At 41.8% G+C, this 14,593-nt stretch overlaps 1 protein-coding gene across 2 annotated transcripts in view; it reads right to left on the bottom strand.

Moving 5' to 3' along the window:
* Window positions 1-14,148, bottom strand: part of SERTAD4 (SERTA domain containing 4) — a 41,389-nt gene extending 27,241 nt beyond the window's left edge. For both annotated transcript variants that reach the window (XM_042446307.1, XM_042446308.1), the window contains exon 1: window positions 14,018-14,148. The gene's annotated coding sequence lies outside the window, so the exon portion shown is untranslated. The remainder of the gene's footprint in view (window positions 1-14,017) is intronic.
* Window positions 14,149-14,593: the final 445 nt, after the last annotated feature.

Raw genomic sequence — 14,593 nt, 5'->3', positions numbered from 1 at the left:
TTATACACAGTACTGGTTTGTTCTTTGTACTCTCCTTTGTGTTTAGCATCTACCTATTTATTGCCTGAGTAATCCAATCATTCCTTTAACAATTTCAGAAAACAGAATTGTCAACACGCACTCCACTGTACCATTAAGATGGGACAAGCTACATCTGTTGTAGTTTTGCATAATCTGAATAAAACCAGGGAACCTTTTTGTATCTGCATTTCCCCCTGAATTAAGCCTTTCTGTCATAGTACACCTTGTTTCTTCCTTATATTGCTAGAAAACTTTGAACAAGACAACATGTGCAGAGTGGCTATTGTATGTAGTGAATTGCTAGCAGGCAAGACTTTTTACATGTTGTTTTTTCCAGTATTGTACAGGCACCTACTATTTCTATTCTGCAATTCAGTATCAGTGCAGTTTCTTAAATGAATTTAACAGAGCTTGTTGAGAATCTGAGCTCCGCCCCCCCCCTTTTTTTCTATTTTAAAAGTCATGTTCTACCATTTAATAAAGTAAAGCTTATGGATAGTGCATAGATAACGTTTGGTACATTTGCAGAAACCGAAGCAAAAAGAGATAATGTAAGCAAAAGTCCAGTGTCCCAAATCTGTTTCCTGGACAAATAATCCAGAAGGTACTGAGAGGACCAGAAGAATTAACAGGGTCACACTTCATTTGTACTTGTCCAAGTAGAGGTCAGCCATCTGGGTGACCAAGGCTCCTTTGGGGCAAAACTCTGCCTTGAAGCCATAATTTGGTAGAGATAAATAATTACACTCATCTGAGTTTCTGTTTTTGACAAGGCAACATTATACATGCCTTCTCAAAAGTAAGCCCCACCACGTACAGTGTGGATTACGTACTTCCAGGAATCTGGGTATTATGAGAGGAGAAACTAGTATACACAAGAAAAGATTTGTGACCGAACAAGTATTCTTAAAATACTTGCAATCCAAGAAAGTTAGAAGTGGTTCCCCAACTATCTCCTTCAAGGCTGTCAGAACAATTCCTTCATGCTAGAAGACAACAGAGATCCAGCATGGTGTAATGGTTTGAGTCTTAGATTATGACCCTGGAGACCAGAGTTCGATTCCCAGGCTGGCCATGAAACCCACTGGGTGACCTTGGGCAAATCACATGCTCTCAGCCTCCGGGAAGACAATGGAAAACCTCCTCTGAACAAATCTTGCCAAGAAAATCCCATGTTAGGTTCACTTTAGGGTCATCATACATCAGAAATTACTTGAAGGCACACAACAACAACAACAACAACAACAACAACAACAACAACAACAACAAGACATCTGATATTATTTTCTGTACCAAGCCAATTAATACTTCTGCTACAAGTTATGAATCAAAAAGAAGAAATAATAATGACTGGCCACATTCCTCCAAATACTTCATCCCCATTTTCAGCAAATGAAATTATCTAACACAGTGATCCCCAAACTCTGGCCTTCCCAGTGTTTTGGACTTCAACTCCCAGAATCCCAGACCTTTGGCCAAGATGGCAGAGGCTTCTGGGAGCTAAAGTTCAAAACACCTGGAGAATCAGAGTTTGAGACTCCCTGATCTAACACAACACCATACTTTGAAGATGTCTGCAAGCCAACTTGTCTGCAACCAGTCTGCGACAGAACCAGAACTACTGTAACAGAACCAGTGACATTCAAGTCAAGAGGAATTGAAGAACTGTATCCATTAAGTGTTTAATGGATAAAGTACTCAATCACTTAGAAAAGTTAAGTTAGATGTTTGCAAATAAAATGGTGGTAAGGTGCTTTTTCTTAGCTGTCATTGTCACCGTGAAGTAGCTAGGATGAGAATTTCTGCTGAGATGAGAATTCTTACATTTTAAAAATGATTTTTGCACAAATTTTGTAAAACTGCAATAGCTGCTGTCAGGAATCAGATGCATATGATGTCTTATTTGTGTCTTTTTGAGCAATCTGCCAGTTCTTCCATGTTTGGTGTGTGCATGTATGTGTGTGAACGCACACAGGCACAAATGCTTTGTTTCACAAAGAGAAATGAAAATAGTTTTTTGTGGGTTTTTCGGGCTATGTGGCCATGTTCTAGAAGAGTTTCTTCCTGTCGTTTCGCCAGCATCTGTGGCTGGCATCTTCAGAGAAAGATTGCAAAATTCTGCACAAATTGCAAAAACCAACCAAAATTTTCTCATTTCTCATTCCTTTTCTCATTCTTGTGCTGGAGGCAGAAAATCTTGCAGGAATTGGTGATTTCTTGATAGACTGTTCTGGCATGTCAAGACAGCCTGTCTTGTCAAGAACAAGCAATTTTGAGAGAATTCTTCAGATCCCTAGAGTAGGCTTTAAAACAAGCTCTTGCTTGTGTTTGTTCAGACTCGCTACAAGTTTTCAGCTGCTTGCATTCATTGCCAGCTACTTCATTGTCCACACTTCTGTAGTAAATCAGAGTGATGAACAGGCTGTATTCATTGGGAAAGAATACTTAGGAGAGATCATGTCAATTACCTGGGTCATTTCCATATCCCTCCCTTTGAGATGGGAGGTAAGTCCTGCCTACTGGAAACCTCCAGGGGATTTTCAGTAATCTGTTCAGATCCACTAGCATCTGAGGGTGAACAATTTTAATAGGTTTATCTCTCCAGAATGATCACTGTGATCTTAAACCTTAGCTGGAAATGTTTTGCCCATGAAAAAGGGAGTTGAAAAGAATGTCTCCATTCACAAATCACAGTTCTGCCCTGCTGAGAACACCAAGTCAAGTGAAAACTGCATTGGGCTAACAACACAATAAGGTAGCAATGACAAAACCATGGGAATGGATGAGAAAAGACAGACAAAAGATGGAAATGCAATCAGTTGTTAGCCTTCTCTTTAATGGGACTACAGTACAGTATAAGAAATTCTAAATCCATGTTGTGCCTCTCAGTGTATTTTACAACACCAAAATTACTCTAAGTTTTGAACGTTAAATACTCAGATAAGAGGTTGGTAGCCTGAAGAAAGTAAGGTGTGCTGATAGGGGTGAAATTTGATTACTCCATTGGCTAAGCCAGTCTGAGGAAAGATAGCTAAACCAAGGAAAAGTAAGAAAAGTTTGTTTTAAGATCTATGACACCAAAAAACCCACAGATAAGTACCATAAGACTGTAAAAGTAAAAGAATATAATGCATTGGCTGATATTTGTGAAGGATGTGCTATACTGTTTCAGTAGTTCTCCCATGTTGCTGCTGTTCTGACTGGCAACATAATTATTACTCAACTCATTACTGTTAAGTACTGTATTACACTGGAAATGTAGATAACAACTCAATTACACATGTATTCTGCTCCAAAAAAGCATGAGGGTTAAATCAGGTTGGAACATTCACTTACAAAACCACCATACCAGATCTCAGTGCATCAGTGTAGTACTGCAGGCTTCTTTAAAAGACAAATGTCTCTTTTGTCTGATCCTGCAGTTGCTGATCATTTTCTCTCCATAGAAATACGACCAATTCACTTTTCTTTAAAAATAAATAAAAATGACCCAGTACAAGAAAAATGTGTATGAAATAAGTAACTTATATCAGCTTATAGACAGTTCCAGAAAGAAGTATCTGACATTATAGTTCTTTATTTGTTGTTGTTATTGTATGCCTTCAAGTCATTTCCGACTTATGGCAATTCTAAGGCGAACTTATAATAGGGTTTTCTTGACAAGATTTGTTCACAGGTGGTTTGCCATTGCCATCCCCTAAGGCTGAGCTTTGCCCAAGATCATCCAGTGGGGTTTGGTGTAATGAGTTAAGTGTGGTGGTGTGAGTGTTGAACTAAGACTCTGGAGACTAGGGTTTGATACCCAGGTAGGTCATGAAAGGTCACACGCTCTCAGCCTCTGGGGAAGGCAATACCAAACCTTCTCTGAACAAATCTTGCCAATAAAACCATGTGATAGGGCTATCATAAGACAGAAATGACTTAAAGGCACACAATAACAACAAAAGGGAATCAAACCCTGGTTTCTAGAGTTGTAGTCCAATGTTCAAGCCACTACGCCACACTGACAGTGTATTTATTTCTTTTTTAAGCATTATATTTCTTACTTATGTTACTATGGCGCAGTACAGGCGGTGTTAAAGCGCCATGCTCGCGCCATGCTAGGGTTATGGGACAGTGCAGCAACTGCACGGTCCCTAACCCTAGCACTTACTGGTGGTGGCATAATGGCAGCACCCCATGTACACAGGCGCCACCATTATGATGTAATGGACACATAGCGTCTGCACATCACATCATGCCAGTTACGCCACAAGTGCACCATTGGTGCACTCGGACATAACTGGCGCAGCAGAAAAAGAACTCACTTTTTCCTGTGGAGGGAAGCCACACAGTTTGGCGGCTGCGGCTTCCCTCTGCAGGAAAAAAGGCCACCGCCGCTCTTGACAAAATCCCAGGTATGTACCAGGCCAATTTTACATGTACAAATATTCTAACATTCTGATACCTCTTTTTCAAACAACACATTTTGGCTAAATATTTTCATATATTTGTAGATCACAGATTTTAATTCCCCAGTATATAAGAACTGTAGGTTATTTGAAAGAGCCAAATGATTATTTTATTGTTAGTGTACTGCTGGATCTATGGGTTCATAAATGGCTACTCCAGTCTGTTGAATTCCCTCTCATTGGAGGCTAGGCTAGTCTCAAATCCACCTTCCTCTGCTAGCAGAAAAACAGCTTTTAATTTAGGTAGGCTTTTGGCTAACAACTGGTTGGTTGATGGGGAGATGAAAGTGCTCTACTTTTGTTACTGTGTGCCTTCAAGTTATTTCTGACATATAGAGACCCTAAGAAGAACCTAACAAGGGGGTTTCTTGGCAAGATTTGTTCAGAGGGGATTTTCATTGCCCACCTCTGATGACCGACTCAAGGTCATCTAGATGATTTCCATGGCCAAGCAGAAATTTGCACCCTGGTCTTCTAAAATTGTAGTCCAACACCAAAATCACTATACTCCAGTGGCTGTCCACTGTACTTTTATTCTCATTGTTATATTTTAAATGCTTTAAAATATTTTAAAATAGCATTATTTACTCAGTTTTTTTTTTAAAAAAATATTCTGATTAGGTTTAACTGTTTTTAATGTTCTGAGCCGCCTTGGGTCCCAGACTGGGAGAAAGGCATGACAGAAATAAAATAAAAATGTAACACATACCCTCCCACTGTTTTCATGCTATGCTATAGTTACCTTCAAGCTACTTTTTGTCCATTTTGTTCACTGAGCTAAGAAAACAAATCATTCCTGGCTTTTTTTTAAAGCTGCATTTTGTGTTTCTTGTTTGGCCTCAGGATCTCATTACCAAGCTACTGAGATCCCTAGAAACAGCTGTTTTAAATAGCTTGATTTCCTGCACTTTCTTTTTAAATGTTGGGGGTTAATTAAGTGATAATTAAGCAATGGGCTGCACTAATTGGCACTGCTCCCACTCAGTCTTCTTAGAACCTACTATCAGGAAAGATATAATATTAACCATCATAATAAGTAGGGTTTTAGTGTTTTTATGTCAAGATAGATAAAAACAAAACACCTTGCTCATTCTATCTTTTCCATACTAATATAGTCACCACTGAAGGATGATTCCCAGAAAAAGCATGTCTTCATGTTAGAATTTGAATATATATGAAGAATATTTATGCAAGTATAGAGTTCTTTGGCATCCTTCAATTTGTTCTATTAATTCTGGCAATGAAATATAAGCCAACTGGATAACAATAAGATGTGTATATTCCTCTAAGCCACCACCCCCAAGTGCTAACTGCCTGATGTCACTCACCATGCCAATGATAATACTCATATTGTTTAGTGTATACAAGCTGCTTCTGATGTAATTTTTCTGAATCCACACCATAGATAGATTACTTAAAAGCTATCTGTTGAACACTTTCATGTGGAAATGTTACATGGGGGTCATACCATTCTGTATGTATTTATAAGAAGGTTTCTTAGATTCACACACACACACATGTGCGCACACACACTGGATCCAGCTCTAGAAAAGTTGCATAGAGGGTTCATCTCCACAGAATATTTTCATGTAGAGGCACTTTACTTTAAGAAGTCTATTATTATGTGCAATCATGTATTTGTATTTTTCTATAGGCCAGCATAATAAAATCACAATAAAACCAGAAATTAACATAAGAAAAACAGGCTGTAAGCACAGAACATTATGTAGGAACAATCCTAAGATAACGTAACTTGTAGAACAATTGGGCATCATGTGGGAAACGAATACTGCTGTTATATAGTATTATATTTTATTTTGTTTCCCACGTGGCTATAATTAATATATAGTTATTGTGCTAGTACAGTATAAATCTTAAGAGAAAGAAATTAGGTCAAAGAACTCAGTGGGTTGACACAGCAGACCAACCCTTTCAACAAAGACCTCTAAAATCACAAGATGGTTCTCTTGATTCTTTAATTATTCTTTTTAACAGAAGTACCAATTAAGGTTGCCTTTCCAACTGACTTTGCACCCTAATGCAGCAGTACACAAATGTCACTAGCACAATAAATTAGATGTTTTATGGGTTAATTATATTGCCGCCTTCTCTTCTGTCCACTGAATAATGCAAACAAAACCAAAATAAGTGTTTTGAAGCAAAAAAGCTAGTTGTCTTCTGTACTACTTTCCATGAAGCCTAAGAGCTATTATTATACTTTTACAAGACTCCTTCTAAGGGAAATAAACACTAAAGGTAGGATTCCAAGGAAATGACTCACAAATATTGGCAACAAGACTTTCAAAATTAAATCCAGTCTTTGCAAAAGGGTACTGCAGCTCACTAACCCTTCTTAATTCAAAATAGGCTTTGCAAATTAAAATAGGAGCTGCTAAAGCAACTTTTTAATGTTTTTTAAAACACCACCCTCTACCTCAGGGGGTTTACTTAGGGTACCATTTTTAGCTCAAAGTTAAACATTTTTAATGATTGAGTCATCATGGCAAGCAGGGAAAATAGGAATCATTTATCTTCATGCGCTGAGGCACTGCAGCAAAATATTACTGATAAACACCTCCACAAATTGGCTAAGACTAAAAGGGGGACAGTGAAGGGGGACTAAAGTAACACACATGCCACTGGATACCTCCCTGTGAGGTGAATTAAGGAGACGTACGGTTTTGAATTCCCTTTCTCTTGTTGTGTGCCTGTTTACCTGGAACACCATTCAAGATGCTTGCATTAGACAAAACTGGAAAGAATTCAGGAAGCTTATACAGATGAAGGAACCATATTCAGGGATAGCTGTGCTGGACATGCAGCAAAATACAGAGCAAGTGGAATAAATGTGCTTATGCCAAAGCCTTCAATGCACTAATATACTTGTTTCCTCCCTTCTTTTTTGAAATTCAACTTAAAATTGAAATGGCAGCCTGTATCCTCTGGGTTGTATAATCTCAGCTATCCCTCAGACACAGTGTGTGTATATGTGTGTGAGTGTGTGCTTTATACCTTTAGTATACAGTTGGTCCTTGGTATCCACTGGGGTTTGGATCCAGGACTCCCCATGGATGCCAAAATCTGTGGATACTGAAGTCCCATTAATTACAATGGCATTGTAAAATTGTTTCCCTTATATAAAACGGCAAAATTAAAGTATGCTTTTTGGGAATGTGTGTGTGTGTGTGTGTGTGTGTGTAACTGCGGATGATTGAATCTGTGGATAAGGAGGTCTGACTGTATTTGATTATATGTATTGACTAATTTGTTTTATTCGGCATTGTGTGTTTTTATTATATTTTGGTATTTAATATTATCAGAATAGTTACACATGTTTTATTCTTTAACTGTAAAGAGCCATGTACATGGATGGCCCTATGTAAACAAACAAGGAGAAGTGTAAGGCATATCTACTGTGTGTATTCCTACAACAGATTTTTAGCAGGCCAGAACTAGTACCCATTTCCCATGTATTCAAAGACTGTTTATTCTACATGTCTCTTTTAATGCCATGCAGTCACACCACACCAAAGGCAAAGGGAAAATTTTTAATGGAATTGAAGAGTTTTGACTACAAATAAGTTTGCGCACATGCCATCACCACTAGCAGAATGTGCGCCTGTACATATATATTTCTGACAGTGGTGTACCAAAGGTTAGTGTCACATGGTTGGGGGGGCAGACTGCTTCGGTTCCTGGAGGTCTGTTTCAGCTTTGGTATGGCTGCAGCAGCACCAAAGCCCAAACGGAAGGCACTGTCCCACGCAGCAGCCACCGCCACTGGAGGGGGCAGTGCCAGGTCACCAGAGATCTATTTGGATTTGCAGCCACACCAAAGTCAAAATGGAAGGAACTGCTATAGCAGCTGGACAAACAAGAAAGGGACATGATGCCTTTCCTTGCTTGCCCAGAAGCCACAACGGGTGTACCACCCTATTTAGTGAGACCCCCCCCCCGGGGTGTCACCAGGTGCAGTCTGCACACCCCATACACCCCCACGTCACTCATTTCTGAGGGAGGGGAAAATTTATGTTCAATATCACAAAACTAACAAAATGAATTTCCACAGGAAGAAATGTAAGGTACTACACTTAGGCAGAAAAAATGAAATGCATAGATACAGGATGGGGGACACCTAGTTTAACCAGACTAGGTGTGAGTGGGATTTAGGAGTCCTAGTAGACCACCAGTTGAACATCAATAGTGTGATGGGCAGCTAAAAAAACCAATGAGATTCTAGACTGCTTCAATAGCAGTATAGTGCCTAGATCAAGGGAAGTAATCATAGCACTCTATTCTGCTTTGGTCAGGCCAGACCTGGAATACTGTGTCCAGTTCTGGGCACCACAATTCAAAAAGGATGTTGACAAGTTGGAGCATGTCCAAAGGAGGGTGAAGGATCAGGAATTCATGCCTTATGAGGAGAGCCTTAGGGATCTGAGTATGTTTAGCCTGGAGAAGAAAAGCTCAAGAGGTGATATGATAGCCTGTTTAAAATAGCTGAAGGGGCGTCATACTGGGGATGGAGCAAGCTTGTTTTCTTCTGCTCCAGAGAATAGGATCCAGAGCAATGGATTCAGACTACAGGAAAAGTGATTCCAGCTCAACATTAGGAAGAACTTCTTGACAGTAAGAGATGTTTGACAGTGGGGAACACACTCCCTTGGAGTGTGGTGGAGTCTCCTTCTTTGGAGGATTCAAAAACGCTGGATGGCCATCTGTTGGGAGCACTTTGTTTGTGAGTTCCTGTATGGCAGAACGGGACTACACTTGGTGGCCCTTGAGGTCTCTTCCAACTATAGTTCTATGATTCTATGAAATGTGGAGGACCAACTGTACTTGTACATAAAGGATGAGCCATCCAAGTAGAGAGCAGTAGCTTTAAAATATTACCATATTAAGGAGCCCTGGTAGCACAGTGGTTAAATTCTGGTTCTGCAATCAGAAAATTCTTAGTTTGATCCTAGAGGGCTTCTGACTTTTCCAAAGTCACTACAATGAGTACCCAGTTTGTTGGGGGCAATTGGCTTCCAGGTTGTAAACTGCTTAGAGAGTACTGAGTTCACTGATAAGTGGTATAGAAATGTAAATGCTATTGCTACATTATCTTTCAGTCTAACTTTTCTAGGACAATATTAATATGAACACAATCTGATTACGCAAGTCATTTAATAAAATTAATATGTCTCCTTTCAGTGCTGTACCAGCTCTATGATTCTGTCATTCTATGGCCTCATTCACATTACAAAAAAATCCAGGTTGAATCCTTGGTGTTCACACGCATCCCAAATGCACCTGATACACTTTCTGGGAAGGGCTGGCAAAACCCCCATTTAACTTGGGGTATAGATACTATTTCACACACCCCAAGTTTTCCTGAAAGATCTGCATCAATCTGCATCTTCAGCAGCATGAATACACTTCCGAATCAATTTGCATCGCCCTGTATCATTAAATGAAGGGAGGCAGCTCCATTTTAACCCAAAATGATAGTATATGTGAATAACACAAAGGTTAAAACAGCTCAAAGTGATTCATGAATCCAAAACATAATGGAAACAACCCAGTATGCATCAGCGCAGTGATACATCTCCTTGGGATAAAAAAATGAGTGTGAATGTCACCAAAGATTCACAGAATGAGGTGTGTCCCGCAGCCACAGAGAGCCTAAGGGACACTAGCTCTCATCGGTGGCATCACTTGGAGGGTGCGGGAATGCGGAACGCACCAGGTGACACCCTAAGGGTGGGGTGACATCACTGCTCCTCAAAATCTGCCTTTTTTGGAGAAAGAGATTGTAGCATTCATCTGTTTCTGTTTAAAATGCTTTAGGAGATGGTGTGAATAGGAGAGGCTCAGTGAAAGGAGAAAAGAGAAGCTCCAGATTTTTAAAAAATAAAATTTCAAGTTTAAATTTAATTTTATAAAAAAATTATAAAATTTTCTTTAAAAACATCACATTTTACCAAATTTTTCACTTGGACCACATAAAACTATGCTTATGTAAACACATTTATTATGTGCGTATATTGTAACTGAAGGGTATCATTTGAATTCTGCTAGTTGTTTATCTGCTTTATCATACTAGGGAGCAAACAGGATTTACACGAGAATTAAACTAGAGAAAACCAGGAAATGCCTCGTGTTTATCACACAACATTTCCTGGTTTTCTCTGGTTTAACTTTCATTTAAATCCCGTTTGCCCCCTAGTGTGATAAAGCAGGTTTATGTCACAACTGTTGTTTATGTCACAACTGCTGGCATTAGATTCAGTGATATATAAAAATAATAGTACAAAAACCATTATTAAGGATTCTGTATGTGTGTGGTATGGAAGGTCAATGGGAGGGGGATGATACCATGAGTTACCACACCAGGTGACACCAATCCTAGTGACACCTCTGGCTCCCAGGCATCTCTTTTTGCTTCCAGAAAGGAACCTGCTTATTGTATCCTCCTAGAACATGAAGTATTGTATTGTCTCAGGAGAAAGAGGATGCTGAAAGGCAGGGTTTGAGGGTGGAGGGGTGGGCTGTAATTATAAACCTAAAGTGGCCCGGTTTTTTAAGAGTCCTGGTGGCACAGTGGTGAAATGCCTGTAACTACAGCCACTCAGGACCATCCCTAGGGTTGGTGTCACCCAGTGCAGTCATCCCCCCCATTGACCTCCTCCTGTTTTACACCATACAGGATCCTTAGAAATGCTTTTTTGCACTAATGTTACCTGTAAATCACAATTCCTATATAGCAGTGACTGTCATGCTAATAGCTGCGACATAAACAATCAGCAAAATTAAAATCATACCTTCAAATTACAATATCATTCGCACAAACTAAATGTATTTACATACACATAGTGAAGATTTAGTTAAAATGTGATGTTTTTAAAGAAAAATTTAAAAGATTTTTTAAAATTAAATTTCAAAAAATTGTATTTTTTTAAAAAAATTAAACTTTGAATTTTGACTTTTAAAAAATTCTGAGGCCTCTCCTTTCTCCTCTCCCTGAGCTTCACCCCACTCCCATCATCTTTTAAAGCAGCTTAAAGGGAAGCAGATGAATGCCACAGCCCATTTCTGCCAAAAGGTAGGTGTTTGAGGACCAGTGGTGTCACCCCATCCTTAGGGTGTCACCTGGTGTGGTCCGCACCCCCCTAGTGACCCCACTGCAGCCACTCACTCACAAATCACAAAAGCTGTGAGTTCAATCTCAACCGCAGGTCAGGGTCCACTCAGCCTTGCATTCTTACGTAGGTTGCTAAAATGAGTACCCAGCTTGTTGGGGGCAATTAAGTTACACATTGTAAAACATTTTTCTTCTTCTTAAATTTGGACTGAATTCGCATGTTTTACCTCTACGCCACCAAAATGTTCCTGATGTGAAAACATGGAGATTTCTTGAGGAATCCATTGTTCTCTGCCAACAAAGAGGCCTGTGACCTCACTGGAATGGAGACTTATTGGACTGCCAAAGTGGGGTCCCTGTTGAGATGCAAATGGACTTTAAATGTCCTGGACTTTGAAAATCTCCCTATTGCCCTATGGCCAGAAGGAAGAGGAAACTGCCTGCCTCAGCACAAAAGAGATCCTCCCCAGTGTACCATCTTTACTAAGGACTGAAACAACTTGCAGGCATCTAACAGGCATGGCCTTGAGTCCCTGTGGGATATAAATAAACATAAACATAACAACAACACAACTTACTCAATTGTGGTTTGTTTGTTTTTTTCATTCTTCTGTTTAGTTTGTAACATCTTGCCTGATAAAGAAGCCCATGGAGCTTTGAAAGCTTGCTGCAAAGTATATTGTGCATTTCGGTTGGTCAATAAAAGGTATCACTGATGGATTTCTGTTTGCATCTGTTAAAATGGCCAACCCGGCTCCCCTCTGCATGTTTTCTGTACATTGTAAACCACTAAGGGAGTGCTTAAGTGCACTTATAAGAGGGTCTAGAAATGGATTTGCTATTGCTAACCTCCTGGAAAGGAAAAATAAGGAAAGGGTTTGGAGTTCCTTAATAGAGAGCTTGGCACAAGGTGCAGGGCACCGCTTTAACTCTGTTCTGGCTCAAGGCTATGGAATCATGGAGTCCCAGAATTCCACAACCTTGAGCCAGAAAAGAGTTAAAGCAGTGCCAAACCGGGTTATGTCTCCAGTGTGGATGCAGCCTTGGAAGAGAAAAGAGAGGGGCATTTGCACTTCTCTTTTGGTCCTCTTGCTATCCAGTGTCCTCCTTTTCCAGGACCTGTCCTCCATCTCCTATCTTCTCTCTCCAGGAGGAATTTCAATGCTCTTCTCCATGTCCAGAGAAGACTTCTTTTAAGGAGCATGGATTTCTGTGAGGGTTTTTTTGTTTTGGCTTTTCTTTGGCTAAGTCCTCCACATTGTTTTCTTTTTTTCCTGGAAGTCCTCCATTTGGTGGTGCCTTCTCTTCAGACTCCGAGGGGGCCTCAAGCTTCAAGGAGCACCGAGGCAAAATGGAGGACCTTTGGGGGGGATGGAGGACGTGTCCCAAATGAAAAGCTCAAAACACTCACCCCCAAAAAAGTCTCCTACAAATAACAATCCATGCTCCTCAAAATGGAAGGCCTTGTTGTGGAATTCTTTCTGGCAACGGAATGGAGGACAGGTCCTGGAAAAGGAGGACGGCTGGTCTCTTCCCCCTGAAGAGAATTCAAATGGAGGACCTTCCAGGAAAGAAAGGAGATGCCAGACAGGCCCAAATGAACAAATACTAAAGACGCCCCGAGAACTATCACCAACCCAGGCTTCTTCTTATGCCCTGCTCCAAAGGGAGGACGTTTTGGCATGCGTTCCTGGACAGAGGGGTCCGGGAAAAGGAGGACGCCTGGTCACCCTGAGCAGCATCCCCACAGCACAGGTGTCCTCCTCACCAAATGGAGGACATTCCAGGAAAGGAAAACAATGCAAGAATAAGACATTTCCAAATAGAAAAGCTCAAAACACTCGGATGAATGCAAATGCAAGTTTCTTAGCCCAGCTCCAAAGGGAGGACGTTTTGGCATTTGGGTGGAATGGAGGACGGGTCCGGAAAAAGAGGACGCCTGGTTTCCCTGGGCTGCATCCCCACAACCCAGGTGTCCTCCCCGCCAAGGAGGACCAGGCGCCGCCAAATGGAGGATCTTCCAGGAAAGGAAAACAAAAAAGCCATTTCCAAAGGAAAAGCTCAAAAACACTCAGATCAATGCAAATGCCAGCTTCTTCGCCCTGCTTTGGCTGGAATGGAGGACGGGTCCGGGGAAAGGAGGGCCACCTGGGCAGAATCCCCCACAACCTCCAAGGAGGACCAGGCAGCCTAAAATGGAGGACCTTCCAGGAAAGGAAAACCATCTAAGCCGTACCCACATGAAGCCCATGCGCCTCAGCCCTTCTGCGAAGGGAGGGCAGGGGAGCATGCCTCCTGGGCCTGAGGCTGGAGTGGAGGGCGGGTCCGGGAAAAGGAGGACGGCTGGCCCCCTGGGCAGCATCTCCCAGCCAAGGGCTCCTCCTCCTCCTTCCTGCTGCTGCTGCTCCTTAGTCCTTACCTGGGCTGGCGCTTCCCTCTGGCCCCCACCCTCTGGGCTGCTGCTGGCTCTTCTTCTCGGGGGAAGAAGAAGGCGAGGGTCTCCTCCTCCTCCTCGCTTCTCCGGAGGCGGAGGGAAGAAGAGGAAAGAGAGGCAGGCAGGGAGGGAGAGAAAGGCTGCCCAGGGGGAACCAGTCGGAGCTGTTCCTCCCCCTCCTTGGCCCCCTCCTCCTCCTCCTGGGAGAGGTTTGAGGGTGTCTCTGGGGGGGGGGGAAGAGCCCCCTTGGAGGCCGCCCCAACTGCCCTGGCTCAGGGCCGGGGCTCCTGGAGATTGGAGGGCTTTCTGTGGCCCCAGAGCTCTCTGCAGAGGAGGCTCCATCTCTCACAAAACGACAGGCCTCAGCATTGCCTGGCATGGAGCCAGGGCACTTCCAGAGGTCTCAGGCGACATCATTTCTGCCTGTGCTCTGCCACAGAGTGAAAAGGAAGGCGGCTTTTCCCTTCTAAGACTGCATCCACACTGCAGAAATAATCCAGTTTGGCACCATGCTAAGGAATTCTGGGAGGTGTAGTTGGTTGCAGCACCAGAGCAAAGCCA

Source organism: Sceloporus undulatus, chromosome 1, assembly GCF_019175285.1.
Source record: "Sceloporus undulatus isolate JIND9_A2432 ecotype Alabama chromosome 1, SceUnd_v1.1, whole genome shotgun sequence".
NCBI classification, from domain to species: domain Eukaryota; kingdom Metazoa; phylum Chordata; class Lepidosauria; order Squamata; family Phrynosomatidae; genus Sceloporus; species Sceloporus undulatus.
This window is presented reverse-complemented; position numbering and strand designations above follow the sequence as displayed.